The sequence below is a fragment of the Schistocerca cancellata genome, chromosome 11 (genome assembly GCF_023864275.1).
Source record: "Schistocerca cancellata isolate TAMUIC-IGC-003103 chromosome 11, iqSchCanc2.1, whole genome shotgun sequence".
NCBI classification, from domain to species: Eukaryota; Metazoa; Arthropoda; class Insecta; order Orthoptera; family Acrididae; genus Schistocerca; species Schistocerca cancellata.
This window is the reverse complement of record NC_064636.1, coordinates 67,384,054-67,411,170: the sequence shown is the minus strand read 5'-3', so window position 1 is coordinate 67,411,170 and position 27,117 is coordinate 67,384,054. Positions and strand designations below refer to the sequence as shown.

Genomic DNA, 27,117 nt, shown 5'->3' with positions numbered 1-27,117 from the left:
TTGTGTTGACTGTGTGTTAATAGACCGTTCTCTTCGAGATAATTCATAATGTTCGAACACAATATATGTTCCAAAATCATGCTGCAAATAGACGTTGGTAATATGGCCCTGTAAACTGATGGATTACTCCTACTGCGTTTCGTAAGTATTGGTGTGACCTGTGCAAGTTTCCAGTCTTTGGGTTACGAATCTTTCGTCAGGGAGTTTCAACACTCAGTTTCGCTACGACAATCCTGTGTTCACTAATCTCAGTATATGTTTTGGTGCTCGTTATGGGAAAGTGGGTGTTTCGAGCAGGGGCAATTTAAAAACAAACACAACAATGGCAAAATGACATAATTAGGAACATATGGGGAACGGATAGATACAGACTTCAGACAGAACAACGCAAGGAATTCTAAAAAGTTTTCAAATCAGAAATAACAGGGTACAAGCAGTTGTACTTCAAAGATTCAAAAGGCAAAATGACTACCAACAACAAACACAACTCTGTATTACTAGCAAAATGCTTCAACAACCTTCTAAAGTGCGAGGAACCAACACAAAGACAATCTTTCAGACAGCCTCTAAAGGAAATCCCGCCTTGAGAGCCATATAACTGCATTAGACTCAACAATACAGTGGCCAGCCGAAAAACAACAGGGCGCCAGAAGAAGACGGAGTATTGGCTGAGATGTGAAAACTAGGAGGGAGCGGGCAGCTGAAACCTTTTACGAGGTTACGAAATACTGCTGGGAGAAAGGAGGAGTACCGGACCACTGGAAGCAAGCCACAATCCATCCACCACATAAGAAGGGAGACAGGACGGACACACATATGTATCCAACTTAATTGTAGGACCTCTATTGGGTAAGGCAGAAGACCAATCAGAACGCACAACTGGGGTGTACCAAGCGGGATTGAGGAAAAATAGTTTTTGCCCAGAGGAAATTTCTAACTTGAAAAGAATCATCAGGATCAGAACAACATAGAACCACAACACAGTCGTTATATTCACTGATTTCAAAAAAAGCCTACGGTTCTGTAAACGGTCAGACAGTGTCCTTAACAGAGGACAATTAGTCAAACAGGCACTTACAGACGCAAGTTCAAAAGTTGAATTCGTAGGAGAAGTTTTTGAAGCCTTCACAACTAACACAGGGTTGGGCAGCGCGATGGGCTCTCACCGATTCTCTTCAGTCTGACCTCAGACAAGGACATGACAGAGAGGGACTGAGAACTACAACAGGAAAACGTCGAAGGAATCCATCTAGAACAAGAAAGAGCATGATCTGACTTGAAATATCTTGTTTTTTCCGACAATGTTTCTATGATTTCTAAGGAGAAAACAGATGAAAAGAATATGATAGAAACACTGTAGAAAATTGCAGCTACAACCTGATTACAAATGTCGGAAGCGAAAACGGAATACGTTGAACATGTACACAATAGAGGAAAATAGATACAAACACAAAATGGAAACGTCAAAAGAGTTGATAAGCTTATGTGGGAGAATGGATACAATCAAATGGTTAGACAACATCACAAGTAAAGAAAGATCGAGGAAAATTGAATTAGCAAACAAACTCACCCGAAACCGATATAATAAAAAATCAGTATCATTCCAGGCAAAAATTTAACACCACGCAACAGTAACTACACCGGATGCACCATGCAGATCTAAATGCCTAACACCGAGTACAAGAAGTGAAGGAGAAGAACTGGAAATGCAGAAATACTTCAGGCCCACAAAAGAACTAAACTAATAGCTTGACGAAGAGGAGAAATGAAGAGCTATAGGGAAATACAGGAACAGTCGCAGACACAGTAAGAAAGGGAAATGAAAGTTTTACGGTCATTGTACGAATGACTACAGGCTATTGGAGAAAAATTTTAATCTCGTATTTCCAAATTAAAAGACATCACGAGGTGGCTGGAACAGCCAAGAAAGGATATGACAAAACCGAACGTCACAGAAGACACCAGACAAGACAGGGAAAATTTCCGGCTACGGGTCAATAGTGCAACATTTCTTGTCCAACAACAAAACTCACAACCTAGGAGGCTGATGTCAAATGAACAGAGCCAGGCCGCCAGCCAATGCATAAAGAGATTCTGGGAAGAAGAGAAACGACGTACCATTGTCTTAGGTTCTAAGCCATCTATAGTTGATCAAATTGAATTATAAAAAAATAGAAAAATTAAAGAGGTCATAAGCAGGAAATAAGGAGAAATAAACACAGAATTCCAAAAAGAAGCACTGCAGAGATAAGGAAAATTCAAAGGAAGTGACAAATGTTCGAACCGGTCACGAGAATTGAGCTACATATTTCAGTTCAAGATATCGAGTCCAAGTTTCATTATTTTCAGGGTTTTTGCAATTGGTTAGTGCTGTTCTGTGTCACTGTATTTCTGTTGCTACTGTCGCATTCTGTAGTACTCCGACAAATAAGAAATTATGGAATCTATAACTAAACTTGGTCTAGACGACTCAAGTACAAAGACAAAAACCAAAAAAAAAATCCTAAAATGTAATAACAGTAGATACTTAATGAAATGTCAGCAAAAATAACGCACCGTGCAGCAGAGACCTACAATTTACCTGTATAGGCCTGGCTGTCCTCTTATAGTCTCCTGCCTAACCTCGTCCTCATAAATCGTGCAGTTTGCGGAAAAATATTCTTGGGAATCAAGATTATAAATATGCGAGCTAACCGTTCCATTCGCACCAATTATGCTGTTCTTTCGATTCCTGCCCGAGCTCACTTTCGGAAATCATATCTTTTTGGGAAAGAAGTAGCTAAATATTTTATGAGAACCAAGTATGAAAAATACGATTGCTGCTTGATTCACTGGCATCAGTTTAAGCTGCGCGCTTAGGTTGTGGTGCTGCCTAACCATACTCTCGGAAATGGCGACGTATTTACAACAATCGGCACAGCTTATGTCAGGCACTGAGACAAGCGCAGATAACATTTAATGACGGGACACTTTCATCTTTCGCATCGTACACCGCTGATGTCACGACGTCGCTAGTCAAAGTTGACGGGTGGAATAGGACACTAGAATTGAACCAAAGTAGTACTTAATGCCCGAAATTCATATCTAGGCTGGTGGAAAATCTTGTAAAAATAAATTATGCCTTACGATAGGTCCATGGAGGACGCGTGTTTCAAGAAACCATGGCGGTGTGCTAACGTTGTCGAGAATTATCCAAAAGATCGAATGAAGAAAGCACTTGGCATGGTAGCTTTGTAGGAATATTTATAATCTGCAGACGCCCGATCTTCCTGTAATTAAAAGATACATAAAATTAATCTTTCTCCTACACAGACTGCCTTAGATAGATTCGTATGAATAATCCGCTCGACTGATTTGTAAAATTATATTATTCTTAATATAAGTGCTGTGTCTAAGATCTCCATATTTATTAGACATGCAGGAGTCGAGAATTAATGTTACGCATGCGCAGGAAGGTGCAGTCATTTCGGTGGCCGTGCTTTGGCAGCGACCACACTCTGGTTGACGACTCCTCATAGACCGCTGCCGCTGCTCCGTGCTGTTGCCGCATTTCTCTGTCTCTGCAGACTCTGCTGGCAACGCGGACAGCAACAGCCGCCTTGCTCGCCTTTCGACTCAAACCGTTGCTGGGATACGGCGTGGGCCGATGAGGAGAGCCGTGTATTGTTGACAACTGCGTCACATCACGGTTTGTCTTGTTTACTGTAAGGGGGTACAGTTGACTGAACAATCATTTTTGAAAGGGTCTTAGTCCACATTTTAACAAAATGAGTTAAGCACGGTCACAGATCCTATATACACAGATAGATATTTTTGTATAAAAATGGCTTTATTGCCGATACCTCAAATGTGTTACTGCGACTCAGTTACAATGGCATCATTTACGAAAGGGCTTTATTCCTGGAATAGTGCCCTTTCAATGATGATTGTATTAGCATGCCATCTACCGAATACTTAAAGCACTTTATCTTACCTTTCTCTTTCTGTAGTAGTTGAACCGTTGCTATTTCTGAAGAAGTGTTGTGAAATGTAAAATGACTCCAAGTATTGTGTTGGAACGTAGTGGGAGTACCAAGAAAAGAAATAAAGAAAGAAAGACATATTGTTGGAAAACATGAGCAGAACGCTGTAAGAACAGCCACAGTAATTTGTCATGAGTACAGTAACCCTTTCAGCCATGTTCCTTTATACATTTTGAACACAGTAGTTACAATCAGATGTGGCTTCTAAACACACAGATTCAGGTCCGATTCCAATGTTGAGGAATTTTTGAAGGCTGTCGCTCTGTTTCCTGCATCTTTTTGTTTTTCGTGTTCTGTGCTGTACTCTACGTTAATTCATCATTACTTGGACACGAATCAGGGTTGCACAGTCTCCTCAGACATGTAGATAGCGGTTACACAGAATGAATTGTTACAGTAAGTAGAGCAATGAAGGGCCGATGCGAGTCGACTACTGAAGTCGCATACGTGACGGAGCAGCAATAAATGTGCAGTGAGTGGCAGCGTTAGGCAAAATGAGACGCGTACAGCGCGTGTGACGCGACACTAGACTACAGCGCGACACGCACGTGCCGCACGGGTCACGCGTGTCCAGCGCATATTGCGACGCGTACACCATACATCGCACGCGCCGACTGGCGACGCTCTGCGCTGACTGAACCGAAGCGCGCGCAACCTCTTATCTTTCTCAAACGATTTTACAGAAACTATTCTCTGAAAATAAATGATTTTTGCCTTACTTGTAGCGTTATATGTCAGCTTCGTGCCCATCACCTCGCTAATGACCATTCTTATTGTGATGTACACATTTTGGTAAGACACTACTCAAAACTCAAAAAGTTTGCATCGAAAATTAGGGGTCGCTATGATTTTGCGTTTGGTGCGTATTACACCATATGTTGCTGCGTATGAAATTTAGCTAACATGCTGAATTTTTGTTTAGACTTGGGAGGAGATCTTTATCTGCCTCCGATCTCGAGAAAATGGATCCCATGTAGCGCGCTCACTTCCGATCTCACGCCCGCGAGAATGAAATACTCGCAACATCTCTCGTATCTCCTAAACCGCTCGAGACATCGAAACGAAAGTTTGGAGAATGATAGTATACAAGGAGGAGAGTGTTTTGCCAATTATTAAACACACGGAACTTTCTTATCTATGGCGATATATCAGTACTTATACTTCCCTTTCTATTTACTTCACTCCAGTGACTGTAATTTTTTAAGAGTTATCGACAGCTAGCGAAACAAGAGCTTACTAGTATGAAAATAAACATGAAATTTCTTCCTTTATGTTAGTGCAAACCGATACTATGAGGTTTTTCGTAAGCTATTGAGCTCTGTAACTGCCCATTACTTGTTTAATGAGGCCCTACGTTTCGGAATTCTGTCTCAATAGCTGCTGTGAGATGAGTTTGTCAAATTACATTGTGACAAAGGAAGTACAATTAAACCAGTCACCAAGAGAAATGTGGCCTGTACTGATAAATGGTGATGCTTCTTCGAATGAGAAAAGGTTAGCAAAAATGGTTCAAATGGCTCGAGCACTATGGGACTCAACTGCTGTGGTTATCAGTCCCCTACAACTTAGAACTACTTAAACCTAACTAACCTAAGGACATCACACACATCCATGCCCGAGGCAGGATTCGAACCTGCGACCGTAGCAGTCGCACGGTTCCGGACTGCGCGCCTAGAACCGCGGCCGGCAAAAGGTTAACAACTCACACAAAAACAGATTGGCAATTCTGTTGGAATTTTGGTCGAATCGCCGTAATCCATCGCATTTTTAACACTGAGTGACGGGAATGGAAATTTACCAAAGGATTTTATTCCTTCTCCCGATCTGAGCAGTATTAAAATAATGACGACCGTTCCTTCAGGCGGAATGGTAGGCACATGCCAGATACTGTTTACTCACCTAGGGCTTGCCAAACTGACAATGCGTGATCGCGAATAAAATGGTTGTTATTGAGAAAAATAAACAGTTGATATGTCGCACAACACAATGGTGAGTGTATTGTTAGCAGCGAAGGATAATGCGCGCGACAGGAATGCACAAGCTAGCCACGTGTGCCTTGTGAGCTGCAGTTACAAGAACATTGTCGTGGAAGTAGATCTCCCTTTGTCAGCAGCACATTTCAACAAATTAAATATACCTAATCGTAACAATCTTTTGCGATATTCCTACTTTCGTAATAATACCGACCATTTTCTTCATTTGTGTAGCCTGTTGTTGTATAATTAGTTTATTAGTGCTGATAATGTCCATGCAACAATTGAAATGTTTTTTCTCATCACGGCGAACCAATTAAAACATTGTTATTTGTGACTGCTTTTTGACTGTTTCTAGCTTGCAGTGGAAATATGTTGTTCACATGCATGTAGTACAGTGTGTCGTATTAGATTATTACATACATATCAGAGTAATCACAGTGAAACTTCTGTACTTCAGATCTTGGACGTTTTTACCACAAGCACAAAGGGGTCATACCTGTGGAGATTATCCCTTTCTAAATTTTTGTAGCCGGCAGGTGTGGCCGAGCGGTTCTAGGCGCTTCAGCCTGGAACCACGCGACTGCTACGGTCGCAGGTTCGAATCCTGCCTCGCGCATCCACGTGTGTGATGCCCTTAGGTTAGTTAGTTTTAAGTAGTTCTTAGTTCTAGGGGACTGATGACATCAGATGTTAAGTCCCATAGTGCTCAGAGCCATTTGAACCATTTTTTAAATTTTTGTAACAGAGCGTACAGATATGCCAGCATACTAGTCAGCGAGAAGATAACCTTGTTTTACTTTCCTGCCTTGATTCTTAATCACATGGTTTTATAACATTCCTTGCTTCCTTATTCACTAGCCTCTGTCCCTTCTTGCGATCTGAAAACATCGCGTAGCCACATGATGCAATTCCAGCGGCCAATGGATCATCAGTGACCGAAGTATGAATAGAAGATAGAAGAAAAACAAAACAAAACTTTACAGTTATAAATAACAGAAAAGTATAACGTACTAACGCAGAAAGCTGGAGCGTTTAAATGGCGAAAAACGAAACACTACCCAATGGCAATAAAATTCAGTACATAATAAGACAAAATTTATCGTATGGGCAGTGCTACCACTGCTCATATGCGCCGCTCCGATGTGAGCATATGGCCGGGCTACTTTTCCGCTCCCCTCCTCAAATTTCCCACGCTGCTAGCTTGGCACGCGCGACGCGAGAAACTGTGCTGCAACCACAACGCCGCGCGACCTGGCGCAGGCGCGTGTCGCGTCCCAGTCGCGTCGCGTCGCAGTTTGCGCCGCGGTCCCATTTCAACCTCTGGAGTTACAAAAACACACGCTGCGTTGCGTCGCACCACACGCGCTATACGCGTCTCAATTTGCGCCCAGCCTAAACTAAATCAGGATGACCACTTCTCATACAAACTCTGTAATACTGTTTAGCGATTCGAGTTCCAGTTCTATTCAACAGTTTAAAATTTACTCGTAATCGAAGACATCAGCACCCAGCTGCCAATTAACGTCACAATATTACAAAGATATTTTCTCCCGTTTTCCCAGCAATTTCGCAGTTATGACACAGGAGTTTACATCTGTGTAATGTCACTCTACCGTGTGCTAATACTATATACTAATCCGAAAACAACCTCTGTTACAAATGGTGCGCTACATGATTTAATACAACATGTCACGTTTGACGTCATATTTCTGCAGCAGGTCTCAACGTCAGGAATGGGAACATTGCCTGACTTGGAAGCTATGATTAATATCGAACCAGTAATCAACTGAGGTACGGCTATTCTTTTAAGGGATAATTTTACTGTTATAAATTTCCAACTCTAGCCCAGCGGAGAGGCAGTTGCATGTTCTGTCGGTGAGGCATTCATTATAAATATTGACGCGCCATCGGGGCTAACTTTACACGTGCACGGTCGGATGTTTTTAGTCATCATATCTCAACTCTCCTCCCAAATTCAAATAGTAGCATAATATGTGGTAGATATTTTAATTGTGTGCTGGATCTGCGGACGAAATTATAACACTTAATAAATGTGCAGACTTACAGCAACTAATTAGTTGCTTTCTCTTAACTGACGTATGGCGCATTCTCCATTAAGATCAAAATGATTTTGCACATTTTTGAAAGTGTGGTGAGCAGAGTAGACCGAATATGTTTCACGAAGTCTAACCGGTGATCTAATTCAAACTGAAATTTTTCCTATTGAGTTTACGGACGATTGTGGCTTCGAAATGCGCCTAAAATTAAGATTACCTTCACAAACAGACCTGCTTCTCTTTAGAAATTCAATACCAGCTATCTTCCTCTTCGGGACCTCTGTTCCGAAATCACTGGTACCATGAAAATTTGTCGACACAAACGGCAAAATTTAAACCCAGTCACAGTGCAGAGGCGAGTTACGCCAGGCCTGCTGTACGAAAGGCCCTCACCGGCTGCTGCTGTGATGCAGCTTTGTGAGGAGAAACTGCAGCCGAACTTCACAGACACTGCTTCAGGTGTCGCTAGGCCTTCTGCTGCACCTGGTAGCGACCCACACTGTCAACGTAAACAGACCAAGGCAGAATTAATGCGCTTCAAAACACAACACAAGAGAGGGTGAGTTGCTAAGCAAGGCCTGCAGGGAAATTTCCAGATGAAAATATCGCACTGAAGCACTTTGAAAACGGAAAACACAGAATGGAAAAGAGATCCCCATGCATTCAGCATGAGAATGGCGACCGCTTAACAACGGAGACCGCCATAACTGAACACGCCCACTCGTCTTCCGCATTTCTTTCCGCCCGCAGCCCGACTGACCCTTCTGCAGTGTCTTCCCCGTCACTGCAGGTTCAAGCCTCACTCAGCTCGAAACACAGCGAATGCCCGCAGATCCCAGTTCACAGTGATGACATCAGACAGTTTATAAAACAATATCCAAAAGTTAATCAGCAGGTCTATTGACATACAGTCAACACGGATTTAGACAACATCATTCTTGTGAAACACAACTATCCCTTTACTCACACGAAGTGATTTCAAATTTATTCCGTATTTCTGGATTTACAAAAGTCTTTCGACGCTTTATCTCACAAGCGACTTGAAATCAATTTGCGTGATTATGGAATATCGTCTCAGATATGCGACTGTATTTTCTTATTTCCTGTCAGATAGGTCACAGTTCGTACTAACTGACGGAACGTTATCGAGTAAAACAGAACTTATTTCTGCTGATCCGCAAAGTAGTGTCACAGACCCCCTGTTGTTGTTTATCTATACCAACGATTTAGGAGACAGTTGCAGCAGCTGTCTTGGGTTGTTTGCTGGTGATGCTGTCGTTTATCGTCTAGTAAAGACATCAGAAGATGAAAACGATTTAGAAAAGACATGTGTATGGTACGAAAATTGGCAATTGAGGCTAAATAATGAAAAGTGTGGTATCATCCACATGAGTGGTACAAGGATTCCGCTACACTTCGATACACGATAAATCAAACAAAGCTGAAGGCCGTAAACCAAACTAAATACCAAGGAATTACAATTACGAACAACTTAAATTGGAAAGAACACAGAGAAAATATTGTGACGAAAGCCAACGAAGACTGCAATTTATTGGCGGAAAACTTAGGAGACACAACACATGTACGAAAGAGATTGCCTACACTAAGCTTGGCCGCCCTCTTTTGGAGTACGGCTCGCGGTGTGGCATGCATACCAGATAGGATTGAAGGAGTACATCGAAAAAGCTCAAAGAAGGGCATCACGTTTTATGTTATCGACAAATAGAGCAGACAGTGTCACTGACATGGTACAGGGTTTGTGGTGGACATCACTGAAGCAAAGGCGTTTCTCATTGCGGCGAACTCTTTTCACGAAATTTCAGTCGGAAACTTTCTCCTCCGATTGCGGAAATAATTCGTTCTCCTACATAGGGGGAAACGATAATCGCAATAAAATAAGGGAAATCGGAGCTCGCACGGAGAGATACAGGTGTTTGCTTCCTCTACTGTGTGTTCGAGATGGACTAACAGAGAACTATTGTGAACGTGGTTCGATGAGCCCTCTACCAAGCACTGAAGTGTGATTTGCAGAGTATCTATGTAGATGTGGATGTAGACGTGTGTCCAAATCAACTTTATCAAACGCATTGGGACATTATTCGAACCTGTTTTACAGGGAATGTGAATGAAGTTATTGCTGCCACCGAATTTCAGAATTACTTGGACGAAACGATTATTGTGCTACCAAAGCGAACATGTAGTCATAGGGAGGGACATCTTCGCCCAATAACTCTCCTAAATTCCGATTACAAACTCGTTGTAAAAATCCTAGTATCGAAATTAAAACCTGCGATTCGTGAACCTATTAGGCCTCACCGTCAATGCGGACCTGCACGGGGGAGCAGCCACCAAGCCGTCTGTGCGTACACACGCGTGATGCCACGCACAGCAGCAGCACGTGACCCAGCCGCGGTTCCTCCGCTCCACTTCCACACGTTTACTGATAGTGTCAGATACAAGCAGCTACGTCAACTCGTACACAAACTGGGATTTCGCGATCGATTTACTGAGCACTGCAAGTACTACAAAAATACATACCAACTGTTGAAAAACAGGTGCCGTGGCAACTCGTAGGTCTGTCAGGCAGGGCTGTCTGCCTTCAGTGCTCGTGTATGTCTCAGCCTCGTTCGTCTTCTTCATATTGGTTGAAAAAACAATAAATGGAATTTCAATAGAAACAAGAAAAGTAACATGCACAGCGTACGCTGATGATGTGGGCCTCTTTCTAAAAGACGAATCTGACTTTCATCCAGTACAAACTTTACTCTCTATTTCGACAGGCAACAGGCACAACGATAAACTGGAGCAACAAGTTTCCACTGCCCACTGTGTCCTGTACTCCGTTCCGCCGGTCGTCTTGGAGCTGCGCCGCCAACACATTCAAAGTGCTGCGTGTGCAGATGTCATATACGACAACACTAAACTGGCTTTAAATACTGATTACTGTCACGGCTGTAACGAACAGCAAGCTGAACCTAATTCAGAAATCAGAGCCACTTCACGTATTTCTGGTGTGAAGGGCCTGGTGTGTCGCCCACACGTTGAATGTGTCGAAACAAATGGACAGGGCGATTAGCCAGGCTGTAGTCTGAGTTCTGTGGTGGCTGAATTTCGATGCTGTTCGCCGGGTTCCTTCATTCGACTCACAGCCCCAAGAACTGTGCAAGAGCCACACCAGTTTCTTACAATGCCATAAAATGCACAAAATAGACCACCATTTTTAGTATTAGAATACTACCAAGTAGTGATGTACGTACATGAAACAAAAGCTTACTTGCTAATGTTTCTTAGGATACTAAACACGATACTCTTCAGGCTGCAGGCCGGTGTGGCCGAGCGGTTCTACGCGCTTCAGTCTGGAACCGCGCGACCGCTACGGTCGCAGTTTCGCGTCCTGCCTCGGGCATGGATGTGCGTGATGTCCTTAGGTTCGTTAGGTTTAAGTAGTTCTAAGTTCTAGGGGACTGATGACCACAGATGTTAAGTCCCATAGTGCTCAGGGCCATTTGAACCTTTTTTTTTTTCTTTTGACAGGTATTACACAACCTGTAGTGGCTAATAGCTTCCTCATGGAGTTTGTAAAACGTTCACTAAAAGTTTGTGCAAGAGTTGTGCCATATGTCTTCATGGCTGACACAATCGTAAGCCTCAAGGAAGAACTGGTGACGTCACACGTGTTCCTTACTGCGTGAGCTGCCACACCCCTGTACGCACAAACGACTTGGCAAATGTTGTTTTGTGCATCTCCGCATTTCCGGTAAAGACTAATGCATTTATGATTTTTAGTTCTGACACGAAGCGTTTCAAAAAGAGTTTGTAGTCTGCATTTAGTTGAGAGCTTCGCTCAATACCTTCCACCGTGTGAAAACAAGTTTTGTTTGGTAGGAGTGTAATGATCTCTTCAAGAAACATGACAGGAATATGGAAGGCAGCGGTAACTTCATTCACAATCTCTGTAAAAGTGGGTCCAGTTGTGTCCAGACATGTGTGAAAAAATCCGATGAGCATGCCATCGAGACCTGTTGATTGACTTTTGGCACACCGAAAATTAGTCCCAGGTCCCCACTGTCAACTGTGTCCTGTGCTCCGAGGTCAGTGAGGTTTGGACCTGCAGTAATAGGGAAGACATCACAGACGGCCCGTGTGTGGAAAGATGAGCGGAATATGAGTGCACGTGTTTAGTTATGACCGTTTCATTTGTTAACGGATCGCTCATGTCATGTTGACTATAAGCGAGGGACAGCTACTGGTACCTGTGCTCCTCGTGTTGAAAGTGGTACGATGCGAGTTTTTCATCTGGAAAATTCCCTGCTGGCCTTTCCCGAATAACTGGACCTCTCGCTTACCGTTCTTCCGTGAACATTAGTTCTGGTCTGACCTGTTTTAGCTGAAAGTGTGAGTTCCCATTATGACTGGACGAAGGACTGAACGCGTCACTGAAACACTGAGTGTGGAATTCGAGTTCCCAGAGAGCCGCCTCGGGACAGTAGCGGATGGGGCCCTGTCTTCCGCCATGTGTGACTCGCCCACCCGTCAACAACTCGAGTGAAACGTTGCCGTTTGTGCTGACACATTTCCCAGGCTTCAGTGATCTGGGAACGGGGGCGCTGAAGACGAGGATAACTTGTACTGAATTACCAGGAGAGACGGATGCCTGTCTGTGGTGATATTCGGTAGTTTGTTGTCCACTGGAAGCCGCGAGCCGCCCGGAGAGGCCTCGCCGCTAGAGGAGCCATGTCGCGGGCTGCGCGGCCCCTCCCGCCCCAGGCTCGAGTCCTCCCTGGGGCGTGGGTGTGAGTGTTGTTCTCAGCAGCAGTTAGTTTGAGTAGTGTGTGAGTCTAAGGACCGGTGACCTCAGCAGTTTGGTCCCTTAGGAATTTGGACATTCGAACATTGGAAGCCGCAGTGCGTAAAACAAACAGGCGAATATTTGTTTTGTAAAAAAAAAATTGTTATGGTACTGAGTGTAGTGATTCTGTTTGGTTCTATTGTGATGTCGTCATTGGTTTCGTGCTTTCTGCTTTCCTTTTACTTTTAATTTTGTTGTTTAAGAATGATACATATCAAATCAGAAGTGTAGCATAACGGCATCATTATTGATCCTGATGATCCCTTAAACTAAAAAAAGGGCGAAACGCGTCTGGGAGCAAGGGAAGGCAATTTTTTTTTTACAGAATACTCGGGAAAGTATACGAGAAAACACAGGTTGGCGCACAGTGGTGATATACAAACACAAACTCACACATAGAAATCACCGACATTTTGAAAAGTCAGAAAATTAACATCGCAAACATAACAGATAATTCTACCAAAAAATACACCTCGAAGCTGACAAAAAACAGACATATATATACCAGAAAGCAGGTATGTTTCAGTTACAGTGTAAGACTTGTGCTGGCAGATACATAGGATAAACAGGCAGAACAGCTGATGTCAGGTACAAAGAAGGCATGAGAGCTGCGAAGCATGGGACAAATCACTCCACATTTCGAGAATACCTGAGAGAACACAATCTCAAACCAACCACTACAGAAGAAGACATGAAAATAATTAGAATCAACAATAGAAGCAGACATCCTAACCATGCAAGAAAATTACCGCACACAGAAAATCAAAGCAGAAAAGAAAGCCCTGTTGATTGATCAAGTGCATATGCCAAACAACCCATTGTTTACGTTAACAGATAAAATAATAGTGTATAAAACTGCAACAGAGGACTATAATAGCAATAATAACAATAATAATAATAATAATACAAAACATTGACCCAAAAGTCAGCTCAACTGAACACAAAAACTTTAAACTATTCTTTGACTATTACATTCATATTCAAAATTCTACAGAAGAAAATCATTGCATGTATACTCTCTCTCTCTCTCTCTCACTCACTCACTCACTCACTCACTCTCACACACACACACACACACAGATAATAGTTTTCGGTACACACTTCGTTAGGTTGGCCACACGCATGTAAAAAGACCAGACTCCGAGATACACAGTGAACTCAAAGCAGTTACGTCTTGAAGTCACAGTTTGCCATCAAATATCTGCATTAGTGACAGAAGACTCACACTACATCACAACAACAAGGGCAAACAAAATGAAAACTTTGAAGAAAAATGCTCGAAACATAAAAACGTGCCTATGTTTCGTGAATAGAGCGGCAGTGCGGCCTCCAGCATGTAACCAGATGAGAGGAGACGCAGATGCCAACTAAAAACACACAGAACTGCAATTATAAAAAACCAGAAGTGAACCTGTTTTATAATCTACGAATAGAACAGAGCAAAACAAACATGTATGATAACTGGCATCATTACAGATGCCAGTGATGATGCCTTACAGAGGAAAAAGGCGAAACGCGTCTGGGAGAATAAGACAGTGGGTCAAGAGAAGTCTGTTTTACTTACGAATGAAATATATCTGTGCTTGCTGCGAAGGATAGCCTTGCAAACTAACTCGTTGAACAGGCAATTTTTCGACATGAATCATATAACAGTTCCGACAAAACGTAAATGCAACTTATTCTGCCCCTCAACTTAAATTGGAACAATGACATAGATAATGTTGGGGGGAAAGCAAATCAAAGACTGCGTTGTATCGGCACAACACATGCAAGATGCAAGACGTCTACTCTACGTCCGTCTGTACTCTGCCCGAGTGTCGGTGTCCGGTGTGTTATCCTCACCAGGTGGCACTGACGCAGGACTCTGGGAAGTTCCAGAGAGGGGCGGGAAACAGGGCGGAGGGCGCCACAGGGGTGGTGCTGAGCCTGCAGGCTGCAGCGCTTCCCCGCTGTTGACAAGGCGCCGGCAGCTGCTGGCCGCTGTCTGTGGGCAGCGTGTCTCACTGGCGATGGAGACGTCCGGCGGGTTGCGCAACACTGCCACGCAAACTTTTATCTGCAAATCTGGAAAAGTTACACTGCTGCAAAATTGTGGTATCTCAGGCAATAGCTGCCCATTCGTACAGTTGTGTTAATTACAGTCTTTTACTTAGGTTTCGCTCTCGCACTTTTCCTCACATTGAATTAATTAATGTTGCTTTTGATGATCATTACAGTAACTGAAATTGCTTACGGAGGCATCTTTAGTACGTCAGCATGGCAATATGAAGGTAGGGGAGGTGAAGGGGAGGGACAAAGGCAGGAAAAATGAATATATATATATATATATATATATATATATATATATATATATATTGCTTAAAAATGAAGGTGCTTTTATCTCCCTTCATATATATATATATATATATTACTTAAAATTCATAACGTTATTACAGTTCTCAAGTATAATTTGCAAAAGAACACATTTTAACTGGAATATTTTTTTGATGATTTTGTGGACAGACGACGCCCACTTCTATCTGACAAATTATGTCAATACACGGAATTGTCGAATATGCGCAACGGAAAATCCACACGCAAATCAACCAGTGATTACTATATTTTAATGTTTCTTTTCTCTCACAGTGTAAAACAGATTTCGATTATGATGATTCTGTTTGAGATGTCACTACCGAAATATCTGTAATTTCGATATTCGTAAGAAATGTTCGTTATTTCTTGTCATTTACTCTGAGAATGCACCATATGTAGTTTTAGATAAATCTATATGCTTTATTTTCTTTCACTGTACTGTAACAGACTATAAGTACTTTGTGAAAACAGCACATTTATGGACTTGAGTAGAGTTATTCTCTGCACTGTGAGAAAGTTCGAAATATTATAAATCTTTTCTTTACCACGACATGCCAAGTCGATTATCGTGATTTTAGATGACTTCATAGACATTTTATTAAAATGACCTTTTGTGAGCGGTGTGGCTCTGAGTTGTCACTGGATTTATTATAGACACGTACTGCGGGCCAACTAAGTGTGCTCTCAGTCGCCTCCCAAACAATCGCGATACGACGCTTTCACACGATGGGATATTACAGCGTCATAAGTGCTGGAAGACACTTCAACATGTGTCACTTCGTTTACTGTGCACACTCGTGTCAACAGCTTCGTGTATGAAAACCACGAAATGTTATTGCTTCGATACATATTTGCTACGACTAAAAGACAATGTAATCACAATCAGTTACACGAGATTTTGTGCAAAATAACGACAAAGAAAAATGCCATGAATGTCATTTTTCCCACTATTAATGACTTTCCCACTAGTGCACACTAATGTAGTGGACAATTTTCTTTACTTGTGCACACTTATTTCTAACGGAATGTAAAGCATTCGAAGTACACCTGAGTACTGATATAAACAACGTTAGAAACTATACTTGGAGTGAACCTGAGCACGAAGTGTACAAAGCCTTTTGTAAATTAACATATGAGCGACTTAGCACCACTACTTTTCATTACTCCTTTACAGTGATTTTGTGCACGTCATATCTATATATATATATTGTATATTCCATAATCTTTATGTTTCTTTACAAAATACAATAGTACTTCGTGGTTTACTACTATTTTCGTATAATATGACACAGGCGAATGTTTCAGTACAATCTTTGCCATATCTAAAATTCTCCTGCAAAATTCTGGCCGGAGAGGCTGTGGGATAGTCAAATAGATCTACTGGGAGTTTGTTATTTGCATTTCAGGAATTTATACGTGCTAGGTATGTCTCAGACGCTAAACGACAATCTGGGATCTGTTACTATTGGCGCGCAGCCTGTGGTGAGAGCAGCCGAGTCGCTGGGAGATGTGTTTGTCCTGCCGTGGCTGCCTGGCAGCGAGGAGCGGGGGAGTTGTGACGTCAGAGGAGTAGCGAGGCGGGCGCCGAGCAGGGGACTCGTGGCAGAGCAGCCGTGGAGGTGGCTACGTCTGTGTTCAAGGAAAAACATTTGTGTTTGAGTGTTGTGAAACAGAGGAGAAAGATTTGACTAGTGATTTAGAATGAAATGAGATCAGAAAAGAGTATGAAGAGGAATGAAAGCAGCATTTCTTATTTAGTGACACCGCAGTCGCACGTAATTAGATTCACTGTTGGATGAGACACCCATATAAGAGAACTTTAGATTTTTCATCAAAGATGGTGTAATTTTCTCTGTGAGGTGTTTTTCATGTTTATCAATTATTTGTTTCACCTTTGTGAGAGTAAGAGTTTCGTATCAGTGTCGTCCTTTGTGAATGTTAATAAATGTTGTAATATGAAGTGCATACAAGTAATAATATATCAGATAATTTTGAAAAAGGTGGTTAAACGGATATTCACCAATGGGCATTGTCCACAACCTCGATCCAAGTGATCTTCATTTAAGAAGTGCCTCACTCAGTGATGTGTGTAACACAGCTTACTTGCTGTCTGGAGCATTGCACTGGGCTATCAGCGACTGCAGTCAGAAATTTGCGACTGGCGAGCACAGAGCAGCAAGCACCGCGTTTCCAAGCAAATACATTACGAGGTGAGGTATTTTCATATCAGGAGCCGTTCGCTATGGAAGTTATCAACGGAGACTGACCATTTCACGAACAACATTATTTACAGACCATTAACGCACGGGGACCACTTTCTTTCATAAAAGAGATTAATAATAAAGTTCACATTTTTATAGAACGTTTATACAACACGGCCAGAATGATGCCGCGTTCTGGCAAACAGTTATATTACGTTTCTTTCGCAGTAGCACATATCGCCCGAAGCTAAACAACAGCAAACTAGTACGAAATCTCAAATCAAACGAAAGGAATCATTTTAATACTACATTTCATATAGCAATCTGTAAATAGTATTTGACGTAGCAGAATGTAATATTAAAAATGTTATCCGGATGTAATTACTTAATAAGGGAAAGAAGGAACTACTCTTTTTCTACATTTGAAAGCCAGATATAGAGTAGGGCATCTTATAAATAAAATAATAAGAAAAACGCTGTCGATTGCATAGTAAGTGAATATTGGCAGTCAGAAGAAGCTCGTTAACCTGCTGATAAAGAACAGGAGAACAACCCTATTACTACGTTTCATATAGGAATCTGTTGATTGCATTAATGCAATTTTGTAAATGTTAACCAGACGTAATTACTTACCAAACGAATCAGGGAAATACTCATTTTCCTACGTCTCAAAGATATCTTTTGAGTAGGGCATGTTCACTTTCCACATAAAACGCACTCGGTGGTGCAGTTCTTTTCGAGAAACACTATTGGGAAAATTTAGAAAACAGGCAATTGATGCTGACAGCCGAACGATTCTACTGCCACCAACATACGTTGTGTGTAAGATCCACGAAGAGAAGATACGAGGAGTTAGCACTCATACAGAGGCATATGGAGAGTCGTTTTTGTCTCGCTCTGTTTGCGAGTGGAACAGAAAGGGAAACAAGTAGTGGTACAGAGTACCCTCGGCCTCGCACCGAACTGTGGCTTGCGGAGTCTCTGTGTACATGTAGATATAGATGTACTACATTTCTGTCAGTCAACAGACGAGGTCGACCTGTGCGCTTTTGTGCTGTACGCGTCCCTTTGCGTTCGAAAACATTGGGATGTTTAGGAGAGTGGAAATCTCGCGTACAGACGTATGACACAAGTGACATCTGTCACCTGACCATATTCGAAGTTCGTGAGTTCCGCTGATATGGAGTAGCTGGCAGTAGGTAGCAGCACACTGCACCTAATATGAGAAACGTATGGTTTTGGGGGTGTCCGGATACTTTTGGCCACATAGTGTAGCAGCGCTGGCCCGCCGCGGGACCGAATGACGTCATCTGGAACGAGGGGCCGGCGCCACGTTTGAAGCTGCCGCTCCCGTCTCTCTGAAAACGTCGAGCGCCCACCGTTGTTTCCTTTCAACATACAGTGCCCGCCCCCACGCCCTGACAACTGTGTTCCCCTCGTCTCTTTTAAAACTGTTGCTGTCCACTCTAATCTCATTCAAAAAATGGTTCAAATGGCTCTGAGCACTATGGGACTTAACTTCTGAGGTCATCAGTTCCCTAGAACTGAGAACTACTTAAACCTAACTAACCTAAGGACATCACACACATCCATGCCGGAGGCAGGATTCGAACCTGCGACCGTAGCGGTCGCGCGGCTCCAGACTGAAGCGCCTATAACCGCTCGGCCAGCCGGCCGGCTAATCTCATTCATCTCTTTTATAACGGAATCCCAGTATGTTGACGCGTGAGCTAGGGCTCTCGTGTTTTCGAACTGTAGTTCACGTCCGTTTTCCAAGTAAAGTTCAGTTATGGTCAACTTGACAAGCTCCCTTTGTTTAATATCTTATGCTCAGTACAACGCTCTGCAACTGTGAATTGTTTGACGCATGTAAATGCTGCCGCATTTACAAGGAACGCCGCACATACTGGGCACATGAACAGCTGTGCTGCCTTTAAGGGGGTAGGACGCCAAACGGCCCGACTTGTAACAGGAGAGGCACCGCAGGACATTTTATTCAGAAATCACACTCATAGCAGTGGAAGTTCAGAAACATAACAAAATAATTTTCTTTTTACATGTGGAATTTCAATATTTTTCACCCACTATTGGCTGCATTTGTTGCTATAGGTATACTTTTCTTCATAAGTAAGAGAGATTCTACTATGAATTTGGCACAGCATACAAACCATACTTACAGCTGTATGAAGCTGTAGAGTTTACTTAATTTATGAAAAAATGAGTAAGCTGTTACATTTTAAACTTCATGTTTAGATAAAAAAATCTAATTTCATTGTCAATTATCTCAGTTTGTACCAGAGTTTTTATAGATTTGGAAAATTCTAGATTTTCATACACCTGTAAGCATGGTTTGTACGCTACGCCAAATTAACCGAAGAGTCTGTCTTACCTATGAAGAAAAGCCAATAGCAAGTGAAAAAATGATGAAATTTAATTACTTTATTTTTTTGAATTTATCAGCAATAACAAAATTATGGGCGACAGTCTTCGTATTACATTCGCATGTTCTGCGCTGGGTCCCTGGAAGCGCTGCCCGCTGTGTGAGGCCCCCGTAGCAGACTGCAGTTGGTACCTGCCGGCCTCGCAGCCGTTGGCAGCACTGACTGCGTGCCACAGCCCAGGCGTCTGTCGCATTTGTAGCGAGTCGTGTCCAGTGTGACGTTCTGCGTTGGGGTTTCGTGCTGCTGTTTGTGCGCCCAGAATTTCATCTGCTACACCCACACCCTTAATAAGGTAAGGACGACTGTTTTCATGCGTTCCCACAGTATTGAATTATTTTCTTTGTTTTCTTTTGGTTTGTTTCTGCAAAGTCATGGCAGCTGTAAGGTTTCATTTAGGTTCACTATGGAGACTATCGCGTATAAAACAAACCGCGTTCGTTTATTACGCTCTCAAAATACTAACGAATTTCGTATTACAAATCTTGATATTTTAAAGTCCTACCGACATTCCTATTAATTCTGCTGTTTTACGGACTTTAGGCATTAGTGAAAAGCATAGGCTCGCACGAGATTTCTACTCGTATTCGCGCCATTTTGTTGAATTTTTTTTCCCGAAATGTAGGTTCGTATTTGTACACATGTGATCCATAAAAGGATTATTCTGCTTGTTAGGAATAACAGAACAGAATGATGGAACACTGCTTGTGCAAGTAAATAAGGTGCTATGGCAACTTCGACTATAGAGGAATTAAACAATTACTTTCCGTCAGGACAGTGCGTAGACCTTGGGACAGTCTGATCCTACTCCTAATGGCTTGAAATCAAACCAAGCGAGACGCATTTTGACAGTTCCATAGTGGAGCATTGAATCAGATATTTCCCGAAGCAGTCGGCTCCACGAAAACTGCCGAATTTAGTACAACTAATCTGTTCGCGTCTTTCCCCCAGTCCTGCATTAGCAATCGTCAGCACGTTAAGTCACGCAAATGTGCTTTAGTACAGAACGCTGTTCCATTGAATTTCGATATCTTCACTTTTCTAGAGTAATGTTTTTGGTGACAAGGTAGTCTGTTGGGTAGACAGTAAGACAGATAATGTTATCGTCCATTTCGTCTTTGTTCTATATGTGTAAGTGCAGAAATGAATGAATTCTTACGTTGACCTAAAATTGTTCCTCTTGCTAGAAAAGTTGTCAAAATTCCCGGCGTTAGGGGCTTAGTCTTCACTTCTGTTAATAATCGTGCATCTCCAGGCAGTGACTGTGCCGTACACTTACCAAAAACGTAGTCGGTTTTCTGATAAGGGGGTATCTGGACGAGTGAAGCAGTATCCCACGTAAAGGACCAGTACTGAAACACTTTGGCAGTAAAACCGGGCATCCTCAGAATTCTTTCTGACAAGTGTTTGTCAGTGCTCAGAACGATATCAAAATACAGAGTATCAGCTACAAATCTCGCTGCAGAACTCAACTATTATATATATTCTTGATGGAACAGTCCATTGCTGTACTTTCGGTTCATAGCGTGCACGTTGGACACTACGAACAGGCAGTTCACCTGTGGACTGTTCCATCAAAAAATAAGCTGGGAGAAACTGAAGATTCACATACATGTTCTTGTCAAACCAAACGGGTGCTCCTGAGTAATACTTTATTAGGACAAATAAAGAATTATTCAACTGTTGCGGCTTTAAGAAGAACGCATTGTTACATCTGTAGTTGCCTACAGTATAAAGTGTGTTGCTGTTGCGTGGAGGAAGGAATACACAGTTTATATCACAGCAAGCGGATCTCTTGTCATTAATACGTTGGGAGTAATTTCATCGTCTTTTGTGTAAGTAAATGAAATATAGCAATGCGGGTGGTTGTAGACAAGCTTCCACAAAGAAGGGCTGATAAGATAGCCACCTCCTCACCTCCCTGAAATATGGGTTGTGTTGACAAATTGGTCTGCATACATACATACGTACATACATTGATGTTTGTTGCACAGAGCATTAATACATTTCGTAACGATGTGGGATGTGTCACTTTAACATAAGTTTTCTTTACACAAAATAGTAAATATTTTTATAGTTAATACTTCATGTCTAAAGATTCATCTATTCAGTAGGAGCTGTCATTCAGGAATAATTTTATTTTCTTTCAAATTTTTAGATATCTGCCGGATTTTTAATGCTATTTGGCAAATGACCAAATATTTTTGTGGCAACATAATTCACACCTTTTTGTGACAAAGTGAGATTTAATCCAGAGTAGTGAAGATAATGGTTTCTTCTTGTGTTGTAGCTATGCACTTTGCTGTTATTTTTGAACTGGGGTGAGTCATTGACAAATGTCATAAATGAATATATGTACTGCGAAGGTATTGTGAATATCTCAAGTTCATTAAATAAATGTCCGCAAGGTCATCTTCGGTGGGCTCCAGCTGTTAGCCTGATGCTATGAATACTTTTCCTCTTAGTGACGAATTGCCCCCAGATACGATACCATGTGTAAGCAGTGAATGAAAATAGGCATAGTAGGCTAATTTAATGATGTTCATCACCAATATTTTGCAATAACCCCAGTAGCATAAGTAGCTCAACCTAATCACTTCAGCAGATAATTGATGTTTCTTCAAATTCAATTTCTCATCAGTGTACACATCCAGAAATTTTGAATACTCTGCCTTAGCAATAGACTTGCTTTCATAGCCTATATTTATCAATGTTGTTACGCCATTTACTGCACAGAATTGCGTACACTTTTTTCTCAAAATTTAATGAGAATCCATTTGCAGAGAACCACTTAATAATTTTGTGAAAGACATTATTTACAATTTCCTTGAGTGTGATTACTGTACTTGTATCATTAGCAAAAAGAACTAGCTTTGCGTGCATTAATATATATTGAGAAGAGTAAGGGACGCAAGACTGAACTCTGTGGGACACCATTCTTGATACCTCCTCAGTTAAAGGACTCTGCTGATTTTTGCAGACAATCTGTAGTGCTAATTTCAGCCTTCAGCATTCTTCCAGTTAAATATGAATTAAACCATTTGTGCACTGTCCCACTCATGCCACAGTACTTAAGCTTGTGTAGAAGAAATTCATGATTCACACCATCAAAAGCCTTTGAGAGGTGACAAAATATCCTAATGGGTGATGTTTGGTTATTCAGTGCATTTAATATTTGATCAGTGAAAGCATGTTTATAGCATTTTCTCTTGAAAAGCCTTTCTGAAAACCAAATTGACATTTTGTTAGTACTTCATTTTTACAGGTACGTGATGCTACTCATGAATACATTACTTTTTCAAGACTTTTGAATAGAGCTATCAGAAGTGAGACTGGCTGGTAGTTTTTAGCATCAGACCTATCCCCATTTTGGAAATACGCAAGCGTCCGATCCCGCCCATCTGCTTTGACGTCACAAATATGGCGGAAACGACCATAAACCACGATTCCAATATAAAGTCGTTACGTACACATTATGAGGACGAAAATACATCGAAAAACAAACACACACACTTTCCACATAAAGCCTAATGAGACTAACGGGACAAGCGCGGGAAATGCGGTGTTTTTGGGTGGGGGCAAACTAAATATAAACTAATTTAGACACCCACCCCAATACAAAACACAAAACTCTCCAAATACCACTAAACACAATATCATCTGGAAATGGACACTTCCCTTGACCTATATAGCTCAACAGCAGCTCCAGATCCCATAAATTAGGTTCAAACACTTTCCTTGGCCTTTATAGCTCGAAAAACATCTCCCGATACCAATACCAACATACGCAGCCACACATTGGGATCGAACACTTCCCTTGACCTGTGCACTGTTAATTTTATCCGTCATATCCATTCCTGAAGAAAAACAACAACCGATTAATTTTACTAAAATTACCACACGATGTACAGCGAACACTAAATTAACTTTCACACAGAATCGTTAACTCACTGAAACGAATTCCACTACAAACACGGCCGACACACTAACAGTTCTGGATAATGATCAAAAGCAAACTGAGCTCATTACACCACACAAACGAAAACCCTGAACGTACCACCAGAGAGCACAACAAACCACAACACGACGACATCTACAAACACGCCACACTCACAAACCAAACTCCGCGCCGTCGTGATGTCACACACGACACCCTTACGTCACGGGTCAAAGCCGACGCGTGGGATCGGACGCTTCTGTCGACCCCTCATTTTTACGCAGTTTTTGAACAACAGCGTATTTCAGTCTATCAGGAAAAATACATATCTGGCCGAGACTCCTACTTATTTGTTGGGAACAAGATTTCAGTACTCCGTAGCACAGCGAGAGGTCTAGGTTGGTGTGGAGTAAGGTGGTATGGCTGTGAGACGGGTAAGGCAATGAACGTGAATGCGAAATAAAGGGTGGGGCTGCGGGGTTCGTATGTAGCATGTACTTCATCATAAGAGCAAACCAGATGTGAACAAACGCAAGCGGGATGACAGGTCTGCAGCCGTAGCTCTCTTAAACTGGTGGTGCTCCGCTCTTGGAAGTAGGTCCAACTTAAGTGTTCGGTAGCTTATCAGTATGTCAGTGCGGAAGAACCTTCCAGACATTCTGACGTATTAACAGCCATCAACGTCTATCTTAATCGTACTTTACCTACGTAACTTTTATTATTGTGTACAGTCAGTGTCTCTGTAACCAGTACTTGTGCTCTGATTGTCTCGCTGTTCATACGTACCGCGAAAATGGACGACACTGCTTCCTGCTTCGTAGTGAAACACGCGCGTGGAACACAGTTAGTGGCGAGAAACAAGTAGTTAACGTTCTTCACAAGATTACAGACAAAAATCAGCTTTTGACTTTTTTCGAGTAGGACTATGTATCAGAAATAAGGGAGGTGTTAACTGTATGCGTGGCGTGACAGACAGGGTCGTAGACTGACCATCGTGTGTGGCGGCGGGCGGTGGTTCTACGCTCCACGTGGTGCGTAATTTTCTTTGTTTGGTTTGAATACCTAAAGCATTTAAATATGAAACTCATCACATCCACATATACATCTATATGGTTACTCTGCAATTCACACTTAAGTGCCTGGCAGAGGGTTCATCGAACCACAATCATACTACTACTCTACCATTCCACTCTCGAATGGCGCGTGGGAAAAAGGGACACCTAAATCTTTCCGTTCGAGCTCTGATTTCTCTTATTCTATTATCATGATCATTTCTCCCTACGTAGTTGGGTGTCGACAAAATATTTACACATTCGGGAGAGAAAGTTGGAGATTGAAATTTCGTAAATAGATCTCTCCTCAATCAAGACTGCCTTTGATTCAGTGACTCTCAGCCCAACTCGCGTATCATATCAGTTACACTCTCACCCCTATTTCGCGATAACACGAAATGAGCTGCCCTTCCTTGAACTTTTTCGATGTCCTCCGTCAATCCTACCTGGTAAGGATCCCATACCGCGCAGCAATATTCCAGCAGAAGATGGACAAGTGTGGTCTTCCCAATTTAAGTTGCTCGTAATTGTAATTCCTAGGTATTTAGTCGAATTGACAGCCCTAAGATTTGTGCGATTTATCGTACACCCAAAATTACTCGGATTTCTTTTAGTACCCATGTGGATGACCTCGCACTTTTCTTTGCTTAGTGCCAATTGCCACTTTTCTTACCATAAAATTCTCTCTAGGTCATTTTGTAGTTGGAATTGATCGTCTGATGACTTTACTAGACTGTAAATTACAGCGTAATCTGCAAACAATCTAAGGGGGCTGCTCAGATATCTCCTACATCATGTATGTAAATCAGGAACAGCAGAGGGCCTATGACACTACCTTGCGAACGCCTTATATCACTTCTGTTCTAGTCGATGATTTACCGTCTATCGCCACGAACTGTGACCTCTCTCGGAGAGGAAATCACGAATCCAATCACACAACTGAGACGATACTCCATATGCACGCAATTTGATTAATAGTCGCTTGTGAGGAACGGTATCGAAAACCTTATGGAAATCTAGGAATATCGAATCGATATGAGATCCCTTGTCGACAGCACTCATTACTTGATGGGAATAAAGAACGATATTTTCTGAAGCCGTGTTGGTTATGTATCAATAAGTCATTTTCTTCAAAGTGATTCATAATGTTACAGTATGTGCTCCAAAATCGTACTGCAAATTGAGGTCATTGATTTGGGTCTGTAATTAAATGGGTTACTCCTATTTCCTTTCTTGAATATTGGTGTGACCTGTGCTACTTTCCAGTCTTCAGGAACAGACCCTTCAAGTGAGCGGTTGTATATGATTCATAAGAAAGGCGGTGTTGTCTGCATACTTTGAAAGGAACCTGATTGCTATATCATCTGTACCTGAAGACTTGCCTTAGTAAAGTGATTTGAGTTGTTTCGCAACACAAATCTACTTTTGTCACTCACGCTAACAACGGTTCTGGTTTCGAATTCTGGAATATGTACGTCGTCTTCTTTCGTGAAGGAATTAAGGAAAACTGTATTTAGTAACTCCGCTTCAGTGGCGCCACCATCGGTAACTTCTCCATCGCTATCGCGCAGTACGGTGTTGACTGTTTTTTGCCACTGCTGTACTTTACATACGACCAGAATCTCTTTGGGTTTTCTACCATATTTTGAGACAATGTTTCATTGTGGAAACTATTAAAAGCATCTACCATTGACGTCCACACTATTTCGAGCTTCCGTGAATCTTAGCCAGTCCTCGAGATTTTGCGTTCCTCTGAATTTGGCATGCGGTTTTCGTTGCTTATGCAACAGTGATCTGACGTGTTTTGTGTACCATGGTGGATCAGTCCCGTCTCTTAACTTAGGCGGTATGAATCTATTGCTGTCGATATTGTATCTGTGAATTTGAGCCATATCTTCTCTACACTTACGTAATTAGCTTGGAAGGAATGGAGACACTCTTAGGAAAGCATCAAGCAGAATTTTTATCTGCTGTTGTAAACAGTTATATTTTGCGTTTGTTTTTAGTGGTTTTGGTTGATATGGTTTTGCACCATATATGGCAATTAACTCATGAGTCACCAATTTCAAGAAAAATGCAGATCTTGTAGTTCATAATTACATATCACACGAAAATTTCTGGTTTTCATTGCAAGTATAAATTCTCAATTACCGATATTTTATAAAAGATTGTAAAAGATGGTTGGAGAGAAAACGTTATATAAATAAGTTTCTTGGAGAAAAATTGTAAAGTC

At 41.9% G+C, this 27,117-nt stretch overlaps 2 protein-coding genes across 3 annotated transcripts in view; both read left to right on the top strand.

Moving 5' to 3' along the window:
- The window catches only part of LOC126108207 (ankyrin-3-like), a 413,426-nt gene that overhangs the window by 70,601 nt on the left and 315,708 nt on the right, over window positions 1-27,117 (top strand). The gene's annotated exons all lie outside the window — the stretch shown is intronic.
- The window catches only part of LOC126108878 (speckle-type POZ protein homolog), a 231,171-nt gene that overhangs the window by 137,244 nt on the left and 66,810 nt on the right, over window positions 1-27,117 (top strand). Inside the window, exon 1 of one of the 2 annotated variants that reach the window (XM_049914238.1) lies at window positions 20,077-20,190. The exons of the other annotated variant lie outside the window; for it this stretch is intronic. The gene's annotated coding sequence lies outside the window, so the exon portion shown is untranslated. Of the gene's footprint in view, window positions 1-20,076; window positions 20,191-27,117 lie in introns of those variants that run through there. 2 annotated transcript variants of the gene reach the window in all.